The 24,999-nt window shown below is 41.7% G+C and overlaps 1 protein-coding gene across 3 annotated transcripts in view; it reads right to left on the bottom strand.

Annotated features, from left to right (window-relative positions):
* The window catches only part of PAQR8 (progestin and adipoQ receptor family member 8), a 122,044-nt gene that overhangs the window by 77,013 nt on the left and 20,032 nt on the right, over positions 1-24,999 (bottom strand). For all 3 annotated transcript variants that reach the window (XR_006717258.1, XR_006717259.1, XM_045498523.1), the window contains exon 2: positions 3,382-3,554. The gene's annotated coding sequence lies outside the window, so the exon portion shown is untranslated. The remainder of the gene's footprint in view (positions 1-3,381; positions 3,555-24,999) is intronic.

Genomic DNA, 24,999 nt, shown 5'->3' with positions numbered 1-24,999 from the left:
TAGAATCAAGGGGAAGTATAATATAAAGTTGGCCAAGGGAGTGTTGATATGGAAGCATTCTCCTGGGCTTTGGCAGTTTACACTGCTAGGACTTGGAGAAAGTGATGCCCACACTCAATGAGAAGTAAATGCCAGAACTTCTTTTGCAGACAATGGAAAAAGGAACCAATGTGTCGTAGAAGGAAGCATACTTGAGTGGATTTATTATGTGAGGCTGAAAACTCCACCAGATGACTATTTTCCATGTGAAGGCTCAGAGGAAAGACCAAAGCAGTAAAGAAGGACCTGGTAAGAGGGACATCAGATTCACTGAGAAACTCACTGGTGGCTCTCCCTAATAGTCCAGAACTTGTGGTTAGAGGTGTCATCACAGAACTGGGCTCCTTTATAATAATGGGGATGAGAGTAGCCTGAAATATTAGAGGTAGTGGCAGTGCTTAAACTTTAGAAGCAAAATGCATTCAACTATTGTAGTGAGAGGCAAGGTCGAAGAGGCAGAAAGAGGGGCGTGGTCCTTAGAAAGCTACAGAGATGGATAACTGAAAAGAGTATCCTAATGGGCAAGATAGATGGGCAGCCAACAAGAGTATTGTTCAATATATCCAATCAAAATAATTCAGGCTGAGGGCAGCAATACCAATAAAAATTCATGATTGCTTGCCCAAATTCCATATCTGAGTCATTTTACACACCCAGAACTCTTAACTGAACCACAGAACACACTAAGCACTAAGTAAACAGAATGGCTCAGCCAGCTGACACCAGCTAGCTTTTGTGTTGGCCTCAGTGTTGGCACAACAAAGTAGCAATGGTGGCAGGAATGGTAGATACATATGGGCTCAACAGTATGGGCTTCCACTCACCAATACTGCTTTAGCTACTGCCACTACCAAATTTCCAAACCTCCAGCAATAGAGACCAATCCTATGTTCCTAATACAGCACTATAACTTAGGGGAGATCAATCAGTCTTTTGGTGTAAAGTTGACTTCACTGGATTCCTTCAACCCTGGTAATAACTAATTTTGACTGATACTGACAAATATTTTAGCTACGAGTTTGCCTTTCCTATTTACAGGGCCCTAGACAACATCATTATCCGAGGGCTTACAGAGTGTTTGATCCACAAATAGGGATAAGGTGAGGCGTGGCAGTGGGTATATGATCATGGGATCCCCTGGCCTTATCCCATACTGCACCACACAGATAGAACAATGAAAAGGCTTATTGAGATACAACTGAGAGACTGGCCTGGAGGTGATACCTTACAGAATATACCCTAAATCAACAGCTATTATATAGTGTGGTGTCCCTAATGGTCCGAGTACATGGGTCTAAGAACTGAGGGGTAGAAGTAGAAGTGTCCCTGCTTACCCACACTCCCAGAGGTCCACGGGGAGAATTTCTGCACTTGTTCCTGCAACTCTGGGCTCTGTGAATTTAGAGATCTCGGCTCCCAGATAAAGGATGTTCCACCAGGGTGCACAGCAAGAATCCTACTCAAGTTCAAGTTTTGTCCCCTGCTTAGTCACCTTGGGTTTCTCATGTGAAGAAATCAGCAGGCGTAGAAAGAAGTCACTGTCCTAAGGGAGAAGTCGACCCTGAACATCTGGAGGAGATAGGGGACATGGAAGAATATATTTGACCTCAGGATATGGGTGACCACTTTGTACTCCCTTGCAGCAGCCTTAGCCTGAGAAGGGCAAGGTGACCAGGAGATCAAGTCCTAAGGCACAGAATCTGGGCCACTTAGAAAAACCACCTAATCCAGAAAAACCACTAGCTAAGGGTGAGTGAACTTCATCATGGACAGTAGAAGGTGGAGTTAATGAGTACTAGGTGGGACCTTGAGACAAGTTGCAGTGGAGGAGACCAGTTTTTTCCATTAACTTTCCTCTAAGTTTTCCTCAGGGAAAGATGCCCACTAGGCTCATCCAAAGTCATTCCTGCTTACCAGTACCAAGGCCAGTCCAGCTTCAGCATCTCTCCTGGGATTGCAATGAGCCCAACTTTTTCTCCACCCACTCCTGCTGCCATCACTCTCTCCCAGGTGCTGATCATGAGGGATCAAGAGGTAGAACCCTCTTGCATTCAAATCTCCATCTCAGAATCCGTTTTCTGGGGAACTCACCTTGTGGCAGTTTTTAATTATATCACTGCCTGGGGCACCTGTGTGGCTCAGTCAGTTAAGCTTTTCTGACTTTAGCTCAGGTCATGATCTCATGGTTCATGAGTTTGAGCCCTGTGTCTGGCTCTGTATGGACAGCAGGGAGCCTGTTTTGGATTGTCTATCTCTCCCTCTCTTTCTGGCCTCCCTCCTTGCCCCCCCCTCTCAAAAATAATAGATAAATAAACATTAAACAAATTATCAGTCCCTAATACATCTATTTTCTTTTTTTCTATGTTTCTCCCTAGTTGATACATATTTTTGCAGGGTGGGGGGCTTGAGTATTATCTTTGTGTGCATTGTACTCTTGTGTTTATTTTTTAACTTTCTACTGTCATAAAGCACTCTTCCCATATATTATTATGTAGTCTTTGAAAATCTTATTTTAATGTCAATATAACATTCCCTTCAGTTGATGTAGCATAATTTTTTAAAACCATCCTCTATTGTTGGCCATTTCAGTTTCTTTTTATTATAGAGTACATCTTACATAAAATTAATATCTTCCTTCAGATGACTATCTTTTCAACTGAATTAATTCCTTACATAAATTCTGAGTAGTAGGACGATGGAGTAAAAAAGTGTGAACATCTATGTTTAGGTCTCTTGGTATCTGTTACCAAATTGCTTTCCAAAAACATTAGAGCGTTTATACTGCTGCATCAGGAGCATTTCAGCACAATCTTCTGTCATTAGAAATTATTACCACAGCATTTGTTGGTGGCTTAATAAATGTAAAATAGTACTTCATTATTGTATTACCTTGTATCTTTTCTGCAAATTCTGGCTGAGATTTTTATTCTTATTGTTACTATAATTTCCTTTTGTGTGCTAATATTCCTAGGAATACTGACAACATTTTTGTAAATTAGAAGGCACTCTCACCCACCATCACCTAAATAGAAGAGAACTGAACCAGTGTCTGGTGAGTAAAAATCAGTAGAAGTAACATGGTAGTCTACTGTAGAGAGCACTAGACTTGGAGTCAGTGAATGTAACCTCAAGTTCTGGCTGAGTCAATTACTACTTGTGTTATTTTGAGAATGTTTCAGACCACCAGAAAAATTGAGAGACCTCAGAGTAGGCCAGGACCTTTCTTTTTTTTTTTCTCAAAGATGTTTCAAAATGACAGACACCAAATATAGAACTGATCAGAAGGATTTCAGTCTTTGGCCTATGCTCTCCAGAATTACCCACATTACATCTGCTCTATACCTGGAGGTTGGAGTCTTTGATTCTCCAGGTTGTCCAGGGTACTGGAGCTGACCTGCATGGCTCACTTGGTCTCGGCCGGTTGGTGTTTGGTGATAGAGAGGTTATCAGGCTTCTGAAGCAGACACTTGGTTAGCAGAACAGAGAACTCGATCAAGGAGAGAAGGTGTCCAGACCTAAGAAAAACAAAAATAAAAACAAAAAAACATTATTTTATGTTCCATGGTTTAAAAAAATTTAAGAGAAATTGGGCTAGTTGACATTAACAGACACTTTGTAAATGATAGTTATTTTACTTGTTTAGGATTAGTGGTTTTTGGTTTTTGGTTATTGGATTATTGGTTTTTCTTTAATTTTTCAACAGACATTTATTGAGGCACTAAGCTAAATGCCAGGGATATAAAAGTGAATAACACAGCCCTTGCCCTCAAGGAAAATCATAATTTCCAATGGGAACAGTCACTGACAAGATTATAACTACAATATATAATTATAAGAGTGTAGTTACCACAGCTGTAAAAGTATACACAATGGCTTCCTTTTCCTGTTGTGAATTATGTGTTTCAGGATTTTAGTGTTTTAAAATATCCTGTACTTTTGCTTATTAAGTCAAATGAAGAAATTAGAAGCTGAATAATTGGAAAAGAGGAGGCAAAAATGTCATTATCTGAAAGTGATAAAACTGCATATCTGAAAACCCTAAGAATATCAACTAAACAACTACCATAATCAGTAAAACAATATAGTAAGGTGGTTGCATTCAAAATTAATGTACGGAAATAATTAATCTTCATATATACCAACAATCAGGCAGGAATCTACAGAAAAGACCCCACTTATAAAAAAAAATTTTAAGGATAGGGGCGCCTGGGTGACTCAGTCAGTTAAGCGTCTGATTTTGGCTCTGGTCATGATCTCACAGTTCGGGAATTTGAGCCCTGCATTGGGCTCTGTGCTGGCAGCTCAGAGCCTGGAGCCTGCTTTGGATTGTGTGTCTCCCTCTCTTTCTCTCTACCCCTCCCCCACTCATGCTCTCTCTCTGTGTCTCAAAAATGAATAAACATTAAAAAAAATTTTTTTAAGGATAAAAGTTAAGGATAAATTAAATAATAATAGATGCATAATACCTATAGAAAGAAAAGTTTAGAACACCGGTGAGGAAAATGAAAGATAATTTGAACAAATAAAAAGTCAAAACATATTCATGGAGAGGATGCTGACTCAATAGTATAAATATGTCTGTTTTCTCTAAATTAATCTATAAATTTAATCCAGTCATCTGCCTCTACCCAAATTTAATTAGCAAGCTGATCCAAAGTTTCTATAGAAATATCAACAAGCAAGAATGACCAGGAAAATTTTGATGTTAATGAGAAGGGACTAGCCCTAGCATACGTTAAAATATATTTTAAAACTATAATTTTTGAAACAGTATACTACTGATGTATGAAAAAATAGATCAATGGAGCAAAATAGAGCAGTCCAGAGATAGACCCAAACACATATGGGTTTTTGTATATAATAAAGTGAGCAAAGAGATGCATTAATTACTACATGGTGTTAGGAAGGCAGTGTTGTGGATGCTGTGGTACACCGTCCATATGTCCGCTTTAGGACCAAGGCACCGATTCTCACAGCTGCTGAAAGTGCTGTTCACTGAGGCTCCTGGCTGAGTCCCTCCCTAGGAATTGAAGTCAGCAGAAGGGGACTGCCTCATCCAAAATTATACTCTTAGAGTCCATAATATCCAAGGACTGGTTGATGCAGGGGTGCAAATGCCTGGACCTTTGCTCAATTTAAGACAATTCTGCAACCATTCCAGGTCCAGAACTCATGGAATTGGCTAAAGATTTGCTGCCACTGCATTTCAGTTCAACTTCTCCCTCTTCCCAGTTTTGCTTCCTTCACTCCTTTATAGATATGATTCCTGAGAGGACTCCCTATCGAACTTCTTGCATTCAAATCTCTGTACCAGAATCTGTGTCTTGGGGAACCCAATCTTCAAAATGACGTTCTTCTTTTGTTAGATGCAAACCCTGCAAATTCAACTAGAATAAATTGTAGCTGATTCAAAGCTTCAAATGTAAAATTAAAAAAAATTAAATTATAAAGGTAGTAGAAGAAAGTAGAGAAGAATTTTTATATACTTGATTAGCCTAAATATTAGAACCCATTTAAAAAAGATTTTTCCACATTAAAATAAAATTCTGATAAATGGATAAACAAAATGTGGCATATACATACAATGGAATATTATTCAGCTTTAAAAAGGAAGGAAATTCTGACACGTGCTACAACATGGATGAACCTTGAAGACATCATGCTAAATGAAATAAGCCAGTCACAAAAGGACAAGTACTGTCGGATTCCACTTATACGAGATGCCTAGAGTAATAAAATTCACAGAAACGTAAAGTGGAAATAGTGCTTACCAGGGCCGGGATTGGGGCACAGAGGGAGGAAAGGGGAGTTGTTATTTAATGGGCACAGAGTTTCTATTTTGGATTTCTGTTCCGGAAATGGATAATGTTGATGGTTGTACAACATGGTGACTGTACTTAAGGCGACTGAATTGTACATTTAAAAATGGTTAAAATAGGGGCGCCTGGGTGGCTTGGTTGGTTAAGCGTCCGACTTCGGCTCAGGTCATGATCTCATGGTCCCTGAGTTCAAGCCCCGAGTCGGGCTCTGTGCTGACAGCTCAGAGCCTGGAGCCTGTTTCAGATTCTGTGTCTCCCTTTCTCTCTGCCCCTCCCCTGTTCATGTTCTGTCTCCCTCTGTCTCAAAAATAAATAAACGTTAAAAATTTTTTTTTAAATGGTTAAAATATATTTTATGTCATATATATTTTACCACAAAAATAAATAAACAAATAAATGAACACATAAATAAATTCTGTTTGACAAAACAACCAAAGTGAAAAGAAAGAAAATATTTGCAACCTCTACCAAAACAAAGGGTTAAGTGTCCCATGAAGCAATAAGGAAAAGACTGAAAAATGTGGAAAATGATAGAAACAGAGAATTCACAAAAGAAACAAAATTGGCTTTTAGATACATAAAAATATGCTCAACTTCACTCATCAAAAGAGAAATGCAATTCAAATCATGTTGAGATCTACCTTAGACCTGTTAGGTTAGCTTAGATTAAAAAACAATATTTTTTAATTGTTTTTTAAAAAAAAACAGTTGGGATTCCAAACGCTAATGAGTGTATGAGGAAATATGCATACATTGTTACCACATTGAAGAAACATTTCGCAATACCTATCCAAATTATAAGAACATATACCTTTGACTCAAATTCTATTCTGAGGAATTTATTCTATAGACATACTGTACTTACAACTTATACAAGTTTACAAGATTATCCACTTACAGTGCTTTTTGTAATAATAAAAGTTTGAAAACAATCTGAAAGACCATCAATAGAAAATTTGTTAAAACCTTTTTAAAAAGGAAAGCAATCGAATGAAGAAATATGTGTCAGGGGATTTGTGAAGGGTTCCACCTTCTCCAGGTGAGTAACGGAGTCTCTAAGAAGTTTCAGACAATATTTGGGTAAATAAGTGAAGCTAGTAATCTGAACTATGATTGATGTGATCACTCACTGGCTTGGGGACTTTGAGTATTTTCTGCTTTCCAAATGAGCCAATGGCTAAGGATCGTGTCCAAAAGAAATATAGGAAATTGACAGGACTAGAAAAAAAACAAAAAGGCCTATTAAGCCTGAAAAGAGTTCCAGTGATCCACACAAAGACTTGCACACAAATGTTTACAGCAGTATTATTCATAATAGCCCCAAATTGGAAACTACCTAAATGCTCTTAAAAGTTTGTGAGTGGACAAACCGTGGTATAGCCATACAATGAAAAGATACTCAGCATTAAAAAGGATCAAATTACAGAGGGATCTGAAAGAACTGATGCTTACTGACAGTACCCAGACACAGGTAACCACATAGTATATGATTCCTTTTACATGAAACATCCATAAAAAAACAAGCTATAGAGACAGAAATTAGATTTGTGGTACCCCAGGGTGGAAGGCAGGGCATTAACAGCAAAGGTGCATGATGGATCTTCCTCGGGTGATGAAAATGTTTCTAAGTGGACTTATGTTGATGGTTGCACTATTTGATAAATTTACTTTAAAAATCACCAGATTTGGGGGGCATCTGGGTGGCTCAGTCGGTTAAGCATCTGACTTCAGCTCAGGTCATGATCTCACGGTCTGTGAGTTCGAGCCCCGCGTCGGGTTCTGGGCTGACAGCTCAGAGCCTGGAGCCTGTTTCAGATTCTGTGTCTCCCTCTCTCTCTGCCTCTCCCCAACTCATGCTCTCTCTAAAAAATAAAACTTGAAAAAAAATTTTTTTAAAAATCACCAGATTTTGTTCTTGACATGTAAAGAGCCTCAGTAAAATTATTTTGAAAAAGTTCTGGTGGATGATGGTGTCCACTCAGATGGCTTGCATACCTCTAGAGTGAGAAGGCTCAGTTGAGTCCTTTTCCTTACTCTTTTACCTCATGGTTTGCTTTTTTCCAGCTGAATCAGCCTGAACAAGGACTGGTAGATCTCTAGAAAGGGTTAGGGAAGAGGGTGGGCCTTCTCTGGAGTGTTGGAGACTCTCCTGCTCCCAATGGAGAAAATAGGAATGGACAGGGTTAGTGCAGAATCGCCTGAGCCTGGGTTGACAAGGAAGCCTTCCTTGAGAAGGAAGACCCTTTCTCAGCCAGGACTCAGGGCTGGAGCAAAGCAAACAGGGACTGAGGACCCAGAGTGGAAATACAGACCCAAGCTGAGGCTAGAGGGGAGCACTCTGCCAGATAAGCAAGGAAATGGATTCCCAATATGGCTTGAGGTTGGTGAAGTTTCCAGCTGGGATGGCCCTTCCTTTGGTGGCCAGGGATAGCTCGGGTACCAAGACTGTGGAGGTAATGCTTCACTAGGCAGCTCTATTAATGATATATGCCACTCATAAGACAAAAATTCAGAGTGGGTGGGGCAGAAAATGCACAGAGACCTCTTTAGTTTGATAATTTCATTATTCTGTGGCTGATTCTGTGAGGTTCCAATAAGAACAGAGAGAGGCTCACCAGTGGCCATTCTCGAAATTGCACTCCCAGGGCACTGCCATGGAACTAACTGGCAAGTAAGAGATGTGAGGGGAAATGGAGGATGATGAGAGACATTAAGAAAAATGCTAAGAAGGAAAGCAAGGCCAGGATCCCACAGGAAGGGCACAAGGTGTGGCATGGTGGCTGGGAACACTGGCTTTCCCATCACAGGCTGGATTCTGGACCAGGCTGCCTCTCACTATTATGTGTTTGTCTTGAAGAGGGTTGCACAAAGTTCCAGATCTTCAGTTTCCTCACTTGTGAAATGGAGACATGGCAGTGCCTTCCTCACAGAATTCTTACAGGGATAAAAGGATATAGAGCATCTAAATGCTTGGCACAATCCCAGGCACGTAGTGTCCGCTCATTAAGTGCCAGAAAGTTGTATTGTTATTACTATTCTCTCCTTGTCTTTTTTTTTTTTTTTTTCAACGTTTATTTATTTTTGGGACAGAGAGAGACAGAGCATGAACGGGGGAGGGGCAGAGAGAGAGGGAGACACAGAATCGGAAACAGGCTCCAGGCTCTGAGCCATCAGCCCAGAGCCCGACGCGGGGCTCAAACTCACGGACCGCGAGATCGTGACCTGGCTGAAGTCGGATGCTTAACCGAATGCGCCACCTAGGCGCCCCTATTCTCTCCTTGTCTTAAAAGCACTGAGTGCGGATGTAACATACAGCATAGTGACTATAGTTAATCCTGTACTGCATATTTGAATGTTGCTAAGAAAGTAGATCTTAAAAATTCTCATCACAAGAAAAATAATGTGTGATCGTGTGTGGTGATGGGTGTTAACTAGACTTATTGTGATTGTTTCACAATGTCTACAAATACCAAATCATTATGTTGTATACCTGAAACTAATATAATGTTATACATGTCAATTATACCTCAATTTCTAAAAAAATCAGTGTGATGAAGAGGCCCATGTAGTGAGAACCCGACGCCCCTTGCTTATAGCCAGCATCCATTTGCCACCCAAATGAGGAGGCCACCTTGAGAATAGATCTCACAGCCCAACTCAGGCCTTCCAATGTCAACAGCTCTAGCCAATAGCTTGACAGCAACCCCATTGGAGACTTGAAACCAGAACCATCCAGCTAAGCTTCTTCTGAGATCCCGACCCACAGAAACATCGAGATAACAAATATTTGTTTTTTAAGCAAAAAAAAAAAAAAAAAAAAAAGTAGTGAGATCATGCAATAGGGGAACATCAGGGGGCATCTCTTTTACAAGCAGCAAGTAACAGTCAAAGCACACTTCCTGGTGGGGCTGACATTCCTGGTGGATATACCAAAGAGCACGTCTGTTTCTCACCCTGTCACTCCAACGCTGAAATCAGCCAAAGTGAAGGCATCTTGCTGACTTTCAACAACCGTCTGCAGAGGGGACAAAGGTGCTTTCTGCTCTGGTCAGAGGAAGAATTCATGAGCTGTTTTGTATTGCAAACTCCTTAATCAGACCGACAGGACTGGCTCCTCGCCTTGTGCCTGAACTCTTGCCAATAATCCATTTTAACCCCCCTTAAGTTCTCAATAACAGCTTCAATGACTGTGAGAATGTGGGGGGCCAACTTTTTGAGCCTTAAATATGCACAAATAAATCATGTGACTGTTTAATATTGGGCATGTTGATCTGATTTGTAATCCAACAGATAGAATATATGCATTATTTACAATGTCCTGTGAACTCAATTTGGTAAGATTTATGAGATAGTGAATGTTTTCTTGCTTGACTTAAGTTAGGAACAGTGGTCATCATCTGTATCATGTAAACTTAATTTAGGGGCGCCTGGTGGCTCAGTTGAGCGTCCGACTTCGGCTCAGGTCATGATCTCGCGGTCTGTGAGTTTGAATCCCGCGTCGGGCTCTGTGCTGACAGCTCGGAGCCTGGAGCCTGCTTCAGATTCTGTGGCTCCCTCTCTATCTGCCCTCCCCCACTCATGCTCTGTCTCTCTCTCTGTCAAAAATAAATAAACATTAAAAAAAAAAATTAAACCTTAAAGCCACAATATTGCATTTTTATAGCCAAATATGCCTTTATCCTTCAAAAGCATGCCAAGGTCACCAAATTGTGCCCTTGCTCAGCCAGGACATTTCATTTCCTCTAGCTGGTTTCACTTGGAAGGCAACCAAATCTGAATTTCATCAGGGATGTCAGTTCTGCAATGTGGCCTCCAAGTCTAGTTTTCACACCCTAGAAGATTCTATAACCTTCCCAATACTTTAAAAATAAATCCATTCAGGGGTGTCTGGGTGGCTCAGTTGGTTGAGCATTTGACTCTTGATTTCGACTCAGGTCATGATCTCATAGTTCATGAGTTCAAGCCCCACGTTGGGCTCTGTGCTGATCGGGGCTCAGCCTGCTTGGGATTCTCTGTCTCCCTTTCTCTCTGCCTCTCTCCTGCTCACTCTCACTCTCTCTCTCTCGGTGTCTCTCTTTCTCTCAAAATAAATAAATAAAACATAAAATAAATAAAAATAAATCCATTCAGAGGAGGGGTGTAGGGGGATGGGCAAAGTGGGTGAAGGGGAGTGGGAGATACAGGCTTCCAGTTATGGAAATAAAAGGCACAGCATAGGGATATAGTCAATGATACTGTAACAGCAATGTATGGTAGCTACACTTGTGGCAAGCATAGCATAGCAGATAGAGATGCTGAATCACTATGTTGTACACCTGAAATTAATGCAACATTGTGTGTCAACTATATTCAAATAAAAAAATTAAAATTAAAAAAATAAAGAAATATATGTGTTTTGTATTTAAATTAACCAGAATTGGTTTCTCTTGCTTACTATAGAGAGCTCTGACTGACATACACTTCTCATATTTCAGTTTTCTGACGTAAAATTTGAGGAGTGTTAATTACACCTTATGAACCCTAACTTGGATTTAAATGTTAAATAGGTAATCTATCTCTCTTGCAAATAATTACCAGGAAAATTATTTCACATTTAAAAATGAAATTAGACTGCTTGCTTCTTTCTCCATTATTCTACCTCCTTTCAAAGAAACTTGCATATATTAAAACGAGAAAAAAAAAGTCCTTGAGTGAGTTGGAAAGTCATTGTTTTTTAAAACAGCTGTAACATCTCTTGGTAATAAAAATATTATAATACTTTGAACACCATGGATATTAAAATTTTAATTAAAGAGATACTATTCTTGAAAATGTATAAAAATCTTTGATCTTCCAGGAAGAAAGATGATATAAAATATAAGATATTCTCATTAAAGATGTGACAATAGGCATATAAAGGACTTAGACACATGTCCTCACCCAGCTAGAAGAGATGGCAGGAAATGGAGTCTTTGTTCCAAGGGACATGTGACCAGCTGATCACTGATGGGTATACAATATGGATGAAGGGGAGAATGCCCATGGTCTCTACTACAAGGGTTTCTTCCATATCAAAAAATATAGACATTTTTATTTTTAACAATGCATAGACATTTAAGAGATGTAAGAGATTTCCCATTCTCTTTTAACACAAGATCTTTTTCATACCAGTCCTATGTTTATGTTTTATACAGAGTAAACATTTTTCTTGCCTCATCAGAGTGCTATTTCAAAGAGAAACTTATAAGGAACTAGATAAGATGAGGCTATATATGGAGATGCCCAGTCACAGTGGCCAGAGGTAAATCCAGGGGCAGTCAGAGCCTCTATAATTCGTGATTAGTGCTCAATATGCAGACAATGCTCTATTAGGGAGCATGAGGCAAATGACATTGATATCTGGGCAAGATACACAAAATATAGTCCTGATACTCTTCCTCTGTGTCCCTATTCTCCACTTATGCATGGAGATTGAATAACTGTTTCTTGATTTAGAGGGAAAAAAATGTAAACTCATGCTCTAATTATCCCAGATACTCAATGATAAAAAATAGAACAAAATACATTCATGATTCAAACTGAAGTTTTGAAGAAAATGTATGCTTGTGTTTCCACAGCTTTTTTTCTTCCAATTAAAGACTACTTAGTGTATTCATGTCAGATTATCTGTTTTCTCATCTATGGTTCAAACCTTGACTATTAAGGATTTAATAAGATGTAGCAATGGATATAAAAGAATGAAAATTAGGAGCCTGGCTTTCTAAGAGCCTTTAGAATCTCAACCCTGGATAACTGTAAGGGTCTTCTGGATCTTCCTAAATCCTGCCTTTGTTCTTTGCCTAGTTTACCATCTACCCTGCAGTTCATCACCATTTGCATCTTGTCTCATCACTACTGTCAGTGGCTCCCCATCATTCTCAGAACAGCTTTCAAGGCCCTCCTCAGTATGGTCTGAACCTGCTGTCTATTTTGGTCTCCCACCATTGTCAAGTGGGAATCAGGCAGTCGGGCTAGCGTTTCCAACTGTTCTGAGACCAGCAGACCTATCTTTACAACCAGACTCCTCCCCATGCTACTCTCCCAACTCAGTGCTCAGTCTTCTTCTCCATGTAATCAAATCCTGTCTATCCGTCCTCTCTCTACTCAGCTGCTCACTTATAGGTCCATATCTTTTTTTTTTTTTTTTTTTTGAGAGCAGTTTTAGGTTCACAGCACACCTGAACAGAAAGTACAGGAATTTCTCATATACCCTCTATCCTCACATATGCATAGCTGCTCTCATTATCAACATCTCCAACCAGAGTAGTCCATTTGTGGCAACTGGTGAACCTATCTTGACACATCATAATCACCCAAAGTACACAGTTTACATTAGGGTTCACCCTTGGTGTTGTACATTCCATGGGTTGTACAAATGTATAATGACATGTATTCACCATTGCAGTATTATACAGAGTATTGTGATTTCCTTTTAATTCTAGGCATTTTCACATTGCTATTTACCTGCTTTAGGAGTGTGTGCTCTTCCTCTCTCATGTATTAAGGAAATACTTAATGAACACTATTGTCTGCCAAACAATGGTGATTGACACTGGATACATAGCTGTGAACAAAACAGACCTGGTTTTGCTGCCTTCTTAGAGCTTATAAATGAATGAGGCAAGATAGACAGTAAGTAAGTAAGTAAGTGAATAAACATGATAGTGATTTCAAGTGATAAGTGCTGCAAAGGCAAAACAAAACCAAAAATAATTAGAAAATTATGAATAACACAGGGGCCTAAGTTAGATGGGGTAGGGAGTGGCGGCAGAGTGTGGTCAGGGAAGGTCTCCAAGGAAGTGACATTTAAACAGATACTGAAGGATGGGCTAAAAGAAGGGTGGCAGGAAGGATCAGCATCTACAAAGGTCCTGAGGCAGGAAAGAAGGAGCTGTGTGAATTTGAGGAACTGAAAGAAGCCAGGGGAGGCAAAGGAAAATTGGGAAAGATTAAGTCCCTTCTTGCCATCTAGACTTTGAACTCCTTAAGACCAGGGACCCTATTTTGTCTTTTATATATTACCCTTCACTCCCACCCTGAATACCAAGCATGGTATTTAACACATAGTAGATGACACCAATATGTTGAAGGATTTGACTACTTTACCAATTTACATTCTTACTGAGGTATCAAGAGTAACATAGGGAATTAGAATAAGTATGAAATAATGCATAATCAAGCAAAGCTGTTTTCAGACTCGGGTAGGTTCCAGGCACTCTCATACTCAGAGACTCTACTTCACCCACTTCATTCTAAACATGTTCAAGTGAACATGTTTACATCAGACATTATTTATACGTTATCACCTAAGAGTAGAGTTGAGTTGCCAGTTAATTGTTTTTCATGATGTTAAATTTGTGGACATTTAAAGATGTACATATTGATTTTGATTATGCAAGGTTTTTTTTTAAGTCAGTTTTTTTCTAGATCTCAAACTTTTTTTTAGACCCTAAAAAGAACTGTAGGTCCTGAGCATTTTGCCTAAGAGGTACAGCCTATAATCAAGGGCTGAACTGGGTAGAATAAACAACAAATGCATAGGGATCTGAGAAGGGAAAGATGTGGGAAAGAAGATATCACCAGAGCAAGAAGGCTCACACACTGTATCTGGTAACCTCCTGATTTGCCTGGCCAATACCTGCAGCTCCTAGGAAACAGGAAGTAAGGGGGCACTGTTAGTCAGGGTCTAACTTGGACTCCAAAGCAGACACTAGGGTCAACTGAAGGCACTATCAGTCTCAGTAAGAAGTAACCATGTCTTTTTTAAATTTTGGAGTACTCAAGGACAGATATAGTCAGATATGAAGGCAAGCATCAAACCATTCAGGTGAAAAACATAGGTCTGATTACCTGGCCTGAGACACTGAACAGAAAGATGTCTTGGGGCGCCTGGGTGGCTCAGTTGGTTAAGCTTTTGACTTTGGCTCAGATCATGATCTCGTGGTTTGTGGGTCTGAACCCCAAATCGGTCTCTGTGTTGACAGCTCAGAGCCTGGAGCCTGCTCTGGATTCTATGTCTCGCTCTCTCTCTTCACACCCCACCCCCCCCCCCCCAGCTTGTGTGCACTCTCTCTCTCTCAAAAATAAATAAACAAAAAAATTTACAAAAAAAAAAAGAAAAAGAAAGATGTCACCAGAAAGTAAGAAAACTGTTGAAAACCCAACACTGAGGATACAATGAACAATGGGGGAGGCAGGAAGCTGAGAGCTGGAGAGACTGTGTAGGTTGAAACGCAAGCTCATTGAGGTCAGATTTGGAAAAGACCAACTGGGGAAAGGAAGGCATAGATACAAAGACAGTGTCTCTGTTCAGACTGCTGGAACATAACACCATTGACTGGGTGGCTTACACAACAGATATTTATTTCTCACACTTCTGGAGGCTGAAGTTAAATTTTTTTTTAATTTTAATGTTTATTTATTTTTGAAAGAGAGAGAGAGAGAGAGAGAGAGAGAGAGAGAGAGAGAGCACAAGCAAGGAAGGGGCAGAGAGAGAGGGAGACACAGAACCCGAAACAGGCTCCAGGCTCTGAGCTGTCGGCACAGAGCCCGACACAGGACTGGAACCCACAAACCACGAGATCATGACATGAAACGAAATTGGACACTTAACCAACCGAGCCACCCAGGTGCCCTGGAGGCTGGATGTTTAAGATGAAGGTGCCCACAAGGTAGGTGTGATTCTGAGGCCACTCCTTTTGGTCCTGCTAGGTGTGCTCACATGACCTCTTCTTTGTGGGCATGGGGGCAAGGAGGGGGTGGAGAGCAAGCTCTCTGGGGCCTCTTCTTATAAGGGCACTAATCCCATCCTGAGGGCTCCACTCTCATGACCTCATCTAACCCTGAGTATCTCCAAAAGGCCCCATCCCCAAATACTACCACGTTGGGGGGTAGGGTTTCAACATAGGAATTTTGAGCAACATAATTCAGTCCATAGCAGAAGGATACCCCTAAAAGAGGAGCAAGGGGAGAGCTGAGACTTGAGAAATATAGGACCAATTCTTTTCTTGAAAAGGCAGAATAGAACAGGCTTGAGATTCAGACAGATCTGGTTGAATCCCATTTATTAACTGTGTAACCTTGGACCAGTTACTTAAACATCTCAGTTTCCACAGCGGTAAAGTGAAGGTAAAAATGCATACCATACAGGGTTATTGTAAGAACTAAGGAGATTGAGGGTTTAAAGTAGCTGGCACAGAGAAAAGGCCTTTTGAAGGTTTTGTTGGAGCATGGAAGGCACAGATGTGCTGCTCAGGAGCAGAAGTTATGGTGGTAGCCTGTGACAGAGAGAAGCTGTTGAATGAGATGTGCTGTTCATGAGTACCAGTTCTAGTGAGTGGGAGGCAAGACTGGGCGGCTTCCCTAGTACCTTCCAACTCTGAAGTCCCATGAATCCGCATGTCTACGAGGAAGCACATCTATCTGTCTCCTCTGCTTAGTTGTTATTATCAACCAGCTTGTGGCCAGCACTCTCACAAACATCTCTTTCAATCTTCACTATGATCCGACAGGTTAATAACAATAGCTATTATTATTCCTATTTTACAGAGACACAAGCTGAAGCCCAAAGAAGGGGTCAACTTAATCCAAGATCATCATACTGCTGGGGAGTAACAATACGGATGCACATTTGGAACTTCCTGGCTTCCACCTCGGAACACCAGCTCTCCTGCTCCAACTATCATGAAGCTGAATATTTGTCATACAAATAGCAGTAGGAAGAAACTGAAGCACAAAATGAGTGGGGCATTGTAAGAGAACGCCTGGCTTCGAATGAGCGTATGTCTCCAAGGCTGAACAAATTCCGGTTGGGGTACCAACAGAATTTAAATACAAGAAGACTACTGGCAGTTGTTCAGGGACTGTGGAGCCAAGGGAGGGGAGCCAGAAGGCTGTGGATGGGTACACGCTGTTCCAATTTGTGAAAAGGGGAAGAAGGTTGATTCTGCAAACCGTAGATGCCAGTCTTGGGCAAAGTTCTTGAAGGGCAAGTTGTGAATATAAAAAAAAGGAAGGACCTAATTACTAGAAGCCATCAAGTTTTCAGTGACAAGAAATTATTCTTGATAAACCTTGCTCCCCTTTAGATAAAGTAAAAGACTGATCTGTTTTTATTTAGACAATACATTTTTCTCATTCTAATAAGTAATTTGTAAATGTGTAGACTGGAGGATAGACATGGATTCATAACAAGTTGAAAATCTATTTTTTTTCAATTTAATAAAGAATTTTAAATTTCACTGTTTCTATGAAAAATACAGATTTTTGGTTTTTCTTTTTCTTTTCTCTCCTTTCTTTCTGTAATTGATTTGTTTTTGAGCATCTATATCTATCTGGAAAGATACAAAAAGGCAGATCAATTCCCTAACCTCAAGGTGTTCCGAGACACTAGGGTTCCCACTCTTGATTCAAACCCTGGGTTCAAATCCCATCTCCATCAGCTCACCAGCTTTGTGACCTTTGGGAGTAACTGACCTCTCTAAGCCTCAGCTTCCTCATTCATAAAATGGAGATAATAATAGTACTGACCTCATCGGGTTGCCCTGTGTACAGTAAGTATTCAAAAAATATAGCTGTGATTATTTTCTGTTTTTACAAAAATTTTAAAATATTCACTTATTTTTGAGAAAGAGAGAGACAGAGCTTGAGTGGGGGAGAGGCAGAGAGAAAGGGAGACACAGAGGCCAAAGCAGGCTCCAGGCTTCAAGCTGTCAGCACAGAGCCTGATGTGGGGATTGAACTCGTGAGCTGTGAGATCATGACCGGAGCTGAAGTCAGACTCTTAACCAACTGAGCCACCCAGGCACCCCTGTTATTATTTTCAATAAACTGTTATAAGTTATGGCACTTAGAATAGAAGGAAAGAAAAAAGCCCAGGATCCCAATGTTAATCATGACCACATCCTTTCCTAAGTCTTTTGATATTCTTTATCAGCTCCTTTTTATTTATGTTGATGAAGCAGTTTGTTTAATTTTGTAGGCCAAGCTCACTTCCTTTTCTGGTCAGCTTTTTTTTTTTTTTTTTTTTTAAATTAAAGTTTATTTGTTTGAAAGAAACGAGAGAGAGAGAGAGAGAGAGAGAGAGAGAGAGAGAATCCCAAGAAGCCTCCATGCTGTCATCACAGAACCCCACGTGGGGCTTGATCCCATGAACCATGAGATCATGACCTGAGCCGAAATCAAGAGTTGGAGACCAAACCAACTGAGCCACTCTGGTGCCCCTGGTCAGTTTCCATTGATTTTATATCAATTGAGGGCTTCAACTTGGCCTCCTAGAGTATTTTTTCACTCTTGGGAAAGGCAGATCGAGGCCCCATAGTGGCCCTCTGAAGTACAAGAGTAGACCTAGTGGAGACATGAGGGTCAGCCTCCTGGGAAAGAATGTTACCTGGGTGTTAGAGCTGGGGTAGAGCATAGGCCCACCCTCAAGTACCCAAAGGCACCTTGCAGGTAGCAATATGTGAATCTGGCTTCGTAAAGACTGTATCTAACGTATCTAGTAGCTGTCTTTAGTTGATATGTGCAAAATATGGGTCCAGTGTTGAAGGCATATACAAATCTTTTTTTTTTTCAAAAAGCTGGAAATCCAGATTTTAATAAGAAATGTCCTAGTATTTTAATGTTAGCAACTAACGTTAGCCCCGAGGCCATGAGCTTGGCTCTAACAGTGTTTGGCATTGTAAGTACAAACAGCCTCCCCAGTAGGCTCCTAAAGAGGAGGAAGGGGACTGTGGAGCCCACAAAGCTCCTTGTAGAAGCTAGGGGACTAGAACCACGCTGACAAAGCCAGAGCAATCTTGTTGCTACAGGTTGAAATTAAGCATTTACTTCCCTATCAGTCAAAATCCTCTAGCCTCCAGCTTCTTGCACTAAAGAACCAAGCTTCTGTGAACCTTGTTTTGTAATCACTGGGGGAATCTTTCCTGCGAAGAGAGGAAGTGGGAAGCCAGAACTTCTAGATCGTGTTTTGAGTTTTTGTTTTTACTGAGTGTTTTTTAAATTTCTTTCTCTCTTCTCTCACTTTTCTCTTTTTCATTCTGAGGGCCAAGTTCCCAAACTGTAGAATCTAATTCAGGTGGTCCCTGCCAAGTGACACTACACTGTGCACCTGTCCCTGCAGACAGACCCACTCTCCTTTGTTGCCAGGATCTGCTTCCAGCTAAAAGTCTGCTTGGAATAATTCTGATAAACTCACTCACTTCAAGTGTTAGTAGCAACAAGGCCCAGGTATCTGATAAGAATAACACCCCGCAGCCACCTGTTATCTCCTCTGGAGGGTTTTTATTTTTAATACTCTGTAACTTCAAAGTCAATTTTCCACCCGTTAGGGCAAACCCTTCGACAGATGGCTGGGAAAGATCCTTTGGGAGGCCTGGATAGTGAGAGATCGGCTTTCCCACTGAGGTTAAAAGAAAACAATAGGGGATTTTCAGTAAATGCCAGACAGGGGGCCCTCCAAGTCTTTTTGAAACTTTTCCATAAGCTGGATAAATATATATATATATATATATATATATATATATATATATATATATGTTACTTTGTAAAAGCATGTAGAGGCAGCTTGGAGGAAGCGAAGAAGAGGGAGAGGCTGAGAAGAGCAAGGGAGGAGGGGAGGACAGCGGGCGGAGGCAGCGCGCAGGCAGGAGGTCTGCGTGGCGGCGGTGGCTGCGGCGGCGGTGAGGCGCGCCTCGCTCCGGGCTCCGGGGCTCCCGGGCTCTGACTTCTGCTTCCCGCGGACGCCAGGTCCCAGGCTGCGCGTAGGTCTGCGGGGCTGTCGGGCAGGCAGGGCTGCAGGATGGGCGCGGGCTGGGGCTGGACAGCTAGCCCGCCACCAACTTCTCCCTTGCCACAGCCCGGAACCCGGAGTTCAAGTTGACTGAACAGATTGCTGCTCTGAGGTGAACCAGGGAGTCAGGTCAGTCCTCGGTTCATGGCATCTGTGCGGCAAGGATTTAGTGCAGGTTTTTGAATGGAACAAAACCCCTGTCTTCTAGAAACTGTCCAGAGGCTGTAACGTGGGCGGTGCTAGGGGAGAGGAAGAGCAAACCTTTGGGAGAAGGGACGGAGTAGAGCAGTTAGTAAAGGATCTGGGGGCAGTTTCTGTGATAAAAGCTTCAAACATGAACGGGAAAAATAAAGTTCTTAAACTGTCTTCATCCACTTACTGTCTTCTTTTTTTTTTTTTTTTTTTTTTTTTTTTTTTTTTTTTTTTTAGGTGTGTGTTACAGGGTTGGGGGCGGGGGAGTTGAGAGCACTCATTTTTCTTACTTTCTACGTTCCACCAACCAATTAATAGCGACTTGTTAGCAGCAGCAGAATTTGCTGTAAGGTAGGCAATGGGATGGGGAGCAAATCAGCTGGAAACTCCTCCCGCCTCCTTCTGTCTTCTTGAGGTACGATGAGACCAGTCTATGACTAAGAGGAACTTAAATTTTTTTTTTACTGTTTATTCATGTGTGTGTGTGTGTGTGTGTGTGAGAGAGAGAGAGAGAGAGAGAGAAGCAGACTCCAGGCTCTGAGCTGTCAGCACAGAGCCCCAGTTGGGGGCTGGAACTCACTAACCTGGAGGTCATGACCTGAGCCGAAGTCAGAGGCTTAACTAACTGAGCCACCCACGCATCCCAAGAGGAAGTTTAAGTGATTTGTGAAAAGACCTGCCATCCAAGATGGTAAGTTGAGTTAATTAATAATTAAGGAGGAAGCAAACTCAGAACAAACTCAGTGTTGGACATGTTAGGAAGGCATATTACTAAAGACTGCTTGTGAACATGTCTTACATCAAAGGGAAGTGTAAGGCAGAGGAGGCAGAATAGAAACTCACATTTCCTCTTGATCAATGGGGGTTGGCTAAGCTGTCATTTTCTTTTTTTTTTTTAAGTTTGTTTATTTGAGAGAGACAGAGACAGTACAAGTGGGGGAAGGACAGAGAGAGAGAGAGGGACAGAGAGAATCACAGCAGGCTCTACATTGTCAGCATAGAGCCCAATGTGGGGCTGGAAGCTGTGAGATCATGACCTGAATCGAAACCAAGAGTTGGCCACCCAACTGACTGAGCTGCCCAGATGCCCCTAAGCTGTCATTTTCAAGTGAAAGATGCCAGAACGTTTAGTTAGAGAGCAATTTTCCAGACAGATGGACGGGGAGTATACTATTAAAATGAGATTACAGTGAGCCTCAAGGTTATGACAATAACTGATAAACTCCTTCCTACCCAGACAAGAGATATGTTTAATTACTATATGGAAGGATTCATCTAAGTCATAAAGGCCCAAGTGCCAGAATGTTTAGTCCTCCTGTCCAAGTCAAGAATCAGCCACCAATAGCAAGCACAGACTTCCCATTTACAAACAGCCATCTAGAAAGGGATGACTAATCACTGCCTTTTCTTTTCTGATCTAATAAACTGCTGATCTAATAACCAAAATGAAATGTAATCCCCTGTGCCTTCGGAATTCCTAGCACATAATAAGGCTCAATAAATATTTGTGGAATGCAATGCCAAGTTCATAATGTTTACTACATTATATTTATTAGGCTTTCTTAGAAAAAAGCTCTGAGATGCAGTTTCAGCCATCTTAGCTGACATCTTGTGGGGTCTGGCCTTAAAAAAATTTTTTTTAATGTTTATTTATTTTTGAGAGAGAGAGAGAGAGCAGGGGAGGGGCACAGAGAATAGGGAGACACAGAACCCGAAGCAGGCTCCAGGCTCTGAGCTGTCAGCACAGAGCCTGACGGGGGCCGAACTCACAAACTGAAATCATGACCTGAGTCAAAGTTAGATGCTTAACCAACCGAGACACCCAAGCACTCTGGATCTGGCCTTTTAAATTAGCTTGAGGATGTTAGAGCAGCTTGGGAACTTAGGGTCAGGTGAGTCCAACTTGTTTGCTTTACAAGGAGAACACTTGAGACACGCAGAGAGGAGGTTACTTTCCTGAGCTCACACAGCCTATGGAGCTAGGATATGAACACTCCTAGTCCTGCCTAGGATGGACATCAACTATTAGAGAAAGATCAGCCCAAGGACACATGATATTGTAGAAGTAGATTTTCATGAGAAAATTGCAGCGGTGTGTGAAGAAGTCCTTAGTGGCCTCTCAGTTCTAGCATTAGGCAACTCATAAGGTCCTCCTAAGTGACTTGGCAATGTGGAACTATCAGATCTAGAACTGTAAGTGCTAATGTTAAAGTCTATTCTGCTTTGCGGTTGTTCATTCTGAAAACTCTAGGGAATAATTGATCTTTTTTTTGTGCTTCTATGAAGCAGGTCCTTCTTCATAATAAGTAATTTGAAATCCCGAATGAAATTTTTAACTAAAAGTCTGGTGTCTGAGATTGAAAAGGATCGTATCTTCTTGCCCTCCACAATACTAACTAACCATCTCTTCAGGTGCTTCCTTGTGGGAGCACCAGATGATCAGGGCACATAAAATTGGTGATGTTCTTTGTATTTTCAGCATAGCCCTTGATTTTAGTGTGTGAGAAGGGAGTTCCTGTAGAATTTCACCAATGTGTTTGCTTGGTAAGGAGAGCAAGAAGGCCAGGAGAAATTAAAAGTCCTCCAGAAGGAGTCATTAAGGAGAAGTCTGTGAAGAAAAGAAGGCAAACTGACATCCACACTAAGAACCTAGTCTAATTTTCTCTGAGCTGTTTCATCCTGGCTCTTGTATTGCTGACTCAATCTGCAAGAAAATGAACAGAAGTTGCTGATGTGTGGTTACACAGATGAAATTACATTTGTTCCATCCAGTTCATAATGGCAGGCCTGATATATTCATCAGCTAACTCAACCCTGAGCTTCCTGTGCCCACACCTACTTGGGGGATAAGAATTTCATTGACATCATTAGGAAAAGCATACACACCTACCCATCACTCTGCCTAACTCAGCTCAATGGCACCCACAACCCCCAAACCATGCTCCATGGATCCAGCCCATTGTTATACAAGCCACCCTGCAAATAGGAGCCATTGTTGCCATGCTTGTGGCTGAGAGTGAAGAGGCTGACAAGGAGGCTGCCCTGGCCCATGGCATGCAGGTCCACCTGAATCCAGCTGCCTTCCATACCTGGAGAACCTAAGCAGCCATCCACTGTCTGCTCAGAGAGCCACAGATACCTGCTATGTCTCAGTCCCTTGGAAGATGAGCACACAAGATTGGGGCTCTCCCTACATAATCTCATCTTTGGTAGGACCTCCATGCAGACAGACTTAGCCTCCACAGATGGAGATGAGCCTTCTGGATATTTCGGTAGACATTTTACCGTATCTGCAAAAGGTTGGCACTGAACTGTCAAAGGGAAGCCACCATATGAAGCTGCCTTCCTCTGTGCCTCAGAAAGTAGCCATTGGAATGTATCTACTGGCCTCCCCAGTGCCTCTGGGCTGTGTGACTGAGCTCTCCGAAGTGGACAGATCCAGTTCTGGGTATGCCATCCATAAGGTTGTGGCTGCCATCTCTGCTATCTTTCAGCACCTCCAGAAAAACCAGCTTGACCTGGAGGAGGCTATGGAGAGGTTCCGGACCAAATATGGTTTCCTGATGTGTGCTGGGATACTGGAAGCACACATATCGAGGTGTCCTGCCCTAAAGGGTAGGAAAAGAACTATTCCAACAGGCATAAGTACTTTTCAGTACTTCTTCAAGCTTGAGGCTGGTCCTGATTTCAGGAAGAAATTCTATAGGAAGTCCCCTTTCACACACTTCATTTAAGCCAAGCGTTTGTCAGTTGCCCAGGATCCAGCCATGATTCACATGTATTGGAGGAAAGCTGGCTTTGTCCTAGGGGAGATGCAGGCACTCTCTTACCCCCTATCCAAAAAGAAATGGGGGAAAACCTTGAGGCCACAAAGCTGGTCCTTATGGGTGATGGAGCAAACCCTTTCTATCCATCAATAGCTGACAGCCCCATACCACCAAAAATCATCACTCCTTAGGAGCTGTGTTTCAACAAGTGGCTCTTGGCTTTCTGCGGCACTGTGGTGGAGGTCTTCAGGTAGCTGGAATTGTCTGGCAGTGTCTCCAGGTTAAGAGATTGTGTCAGGAAGAGTGCATCTATGATGTGGTCACTGGCTACAGCTGGTTCCACAATCTGTGTATTCACTGAGGCGAGGCCATCTGCCTGGAGTGGGACCAGAGCCTGCACCCTTGCTGTGGCATGGAGCAGAACTAGCTTGCAGACCACCATGCAAGCAATGAGGCACAAAGGCAGCTGGAATTCCAGGTGCACCAAGCCATCAGTTGGCATCTGGTAGTTCAAACCCAGTTAAACCCAGGGTGATGACAATTTCACTTGAATTTCTTCTTTAGGCTCTCTTTCTTCTTTTCATGTTAAGCCTCCCCTCTCCCAGAAGATAAAGCACTGCCATTAATGTTTGTAACACTCCAAAGGTACCGTATCCTTTTAGAAAGTTCCTGGAAAGGGCATACAGGTTGGTTATCTCCAGCAGTAGAGGGACAAATTGCCTGCACTGTCAAAGAAACTTGTTTCAGTTTTGTGGCTGACTCACCCTGCTCACCTGCTGGTCCTGCTTAAAATTTCCTTAGTGCTGTTTTCATCATCCATAAAGGCATATGCATTTTCTTTTTTTTTTTTTAATAAATTTATTTATTTGAGAAAGAGAGCATGTACACATGCACTTCACTCACATGAAGGGGGAAGTGGCAGAACGAGGGGGAGAGAATCCCAAGCAGGCTCCATCCAGCGCAGAGCCCAACTTGCAGTGCTTGATCTCAGGACCATCATCAGATCATGACCTGAACCAAAATCTGGAAGTGGACGCTCAACCGACTGAGCCACCCAGGTGCCCCAAGGCACATGTATTTTCATACACATTTACATTTACACTTGTACACACACACCTGTGCTTCTCTCGACCAATCCTGTTCAAAAAATAATAATCTGTATTAGTTTCCTATTGCTGCTGCAACAAATTGCCACAATCTTGGTGGCTTAAAACAACACAAATTTATTATCTTGTAGTTCTGCAGGGCAGAAGTCCAAAATCAGCCTCAGTGTGTTCAAGTCAAGGCATAGGCAGGGCTATGCTCCTTCCAAACACTCTAGGGGAAAATATGTTACTTCCCTTTTCCATTTTCTGGAAACTACCTGCATTCCTTT

Source organism: Leopardus geoffroyi, chromosome B2 (genome assembly GCF_018350155.1).
Source record: "Leopardus geoffroyi isolate Oge1 chromosome B2, O.geoffroyi_Oge1_pat1.0, whole genome shotgun sequence".
NCBI classification, from domain to species: Eukaryota; Metazoa; Chordata; class Mammalia; order Carnivora; family Felidae; genus Leopardus; species Leopardus geoffroyi.
This window is presented reverse-complemented; position numbering and strand designations above follow the sequence as displayed.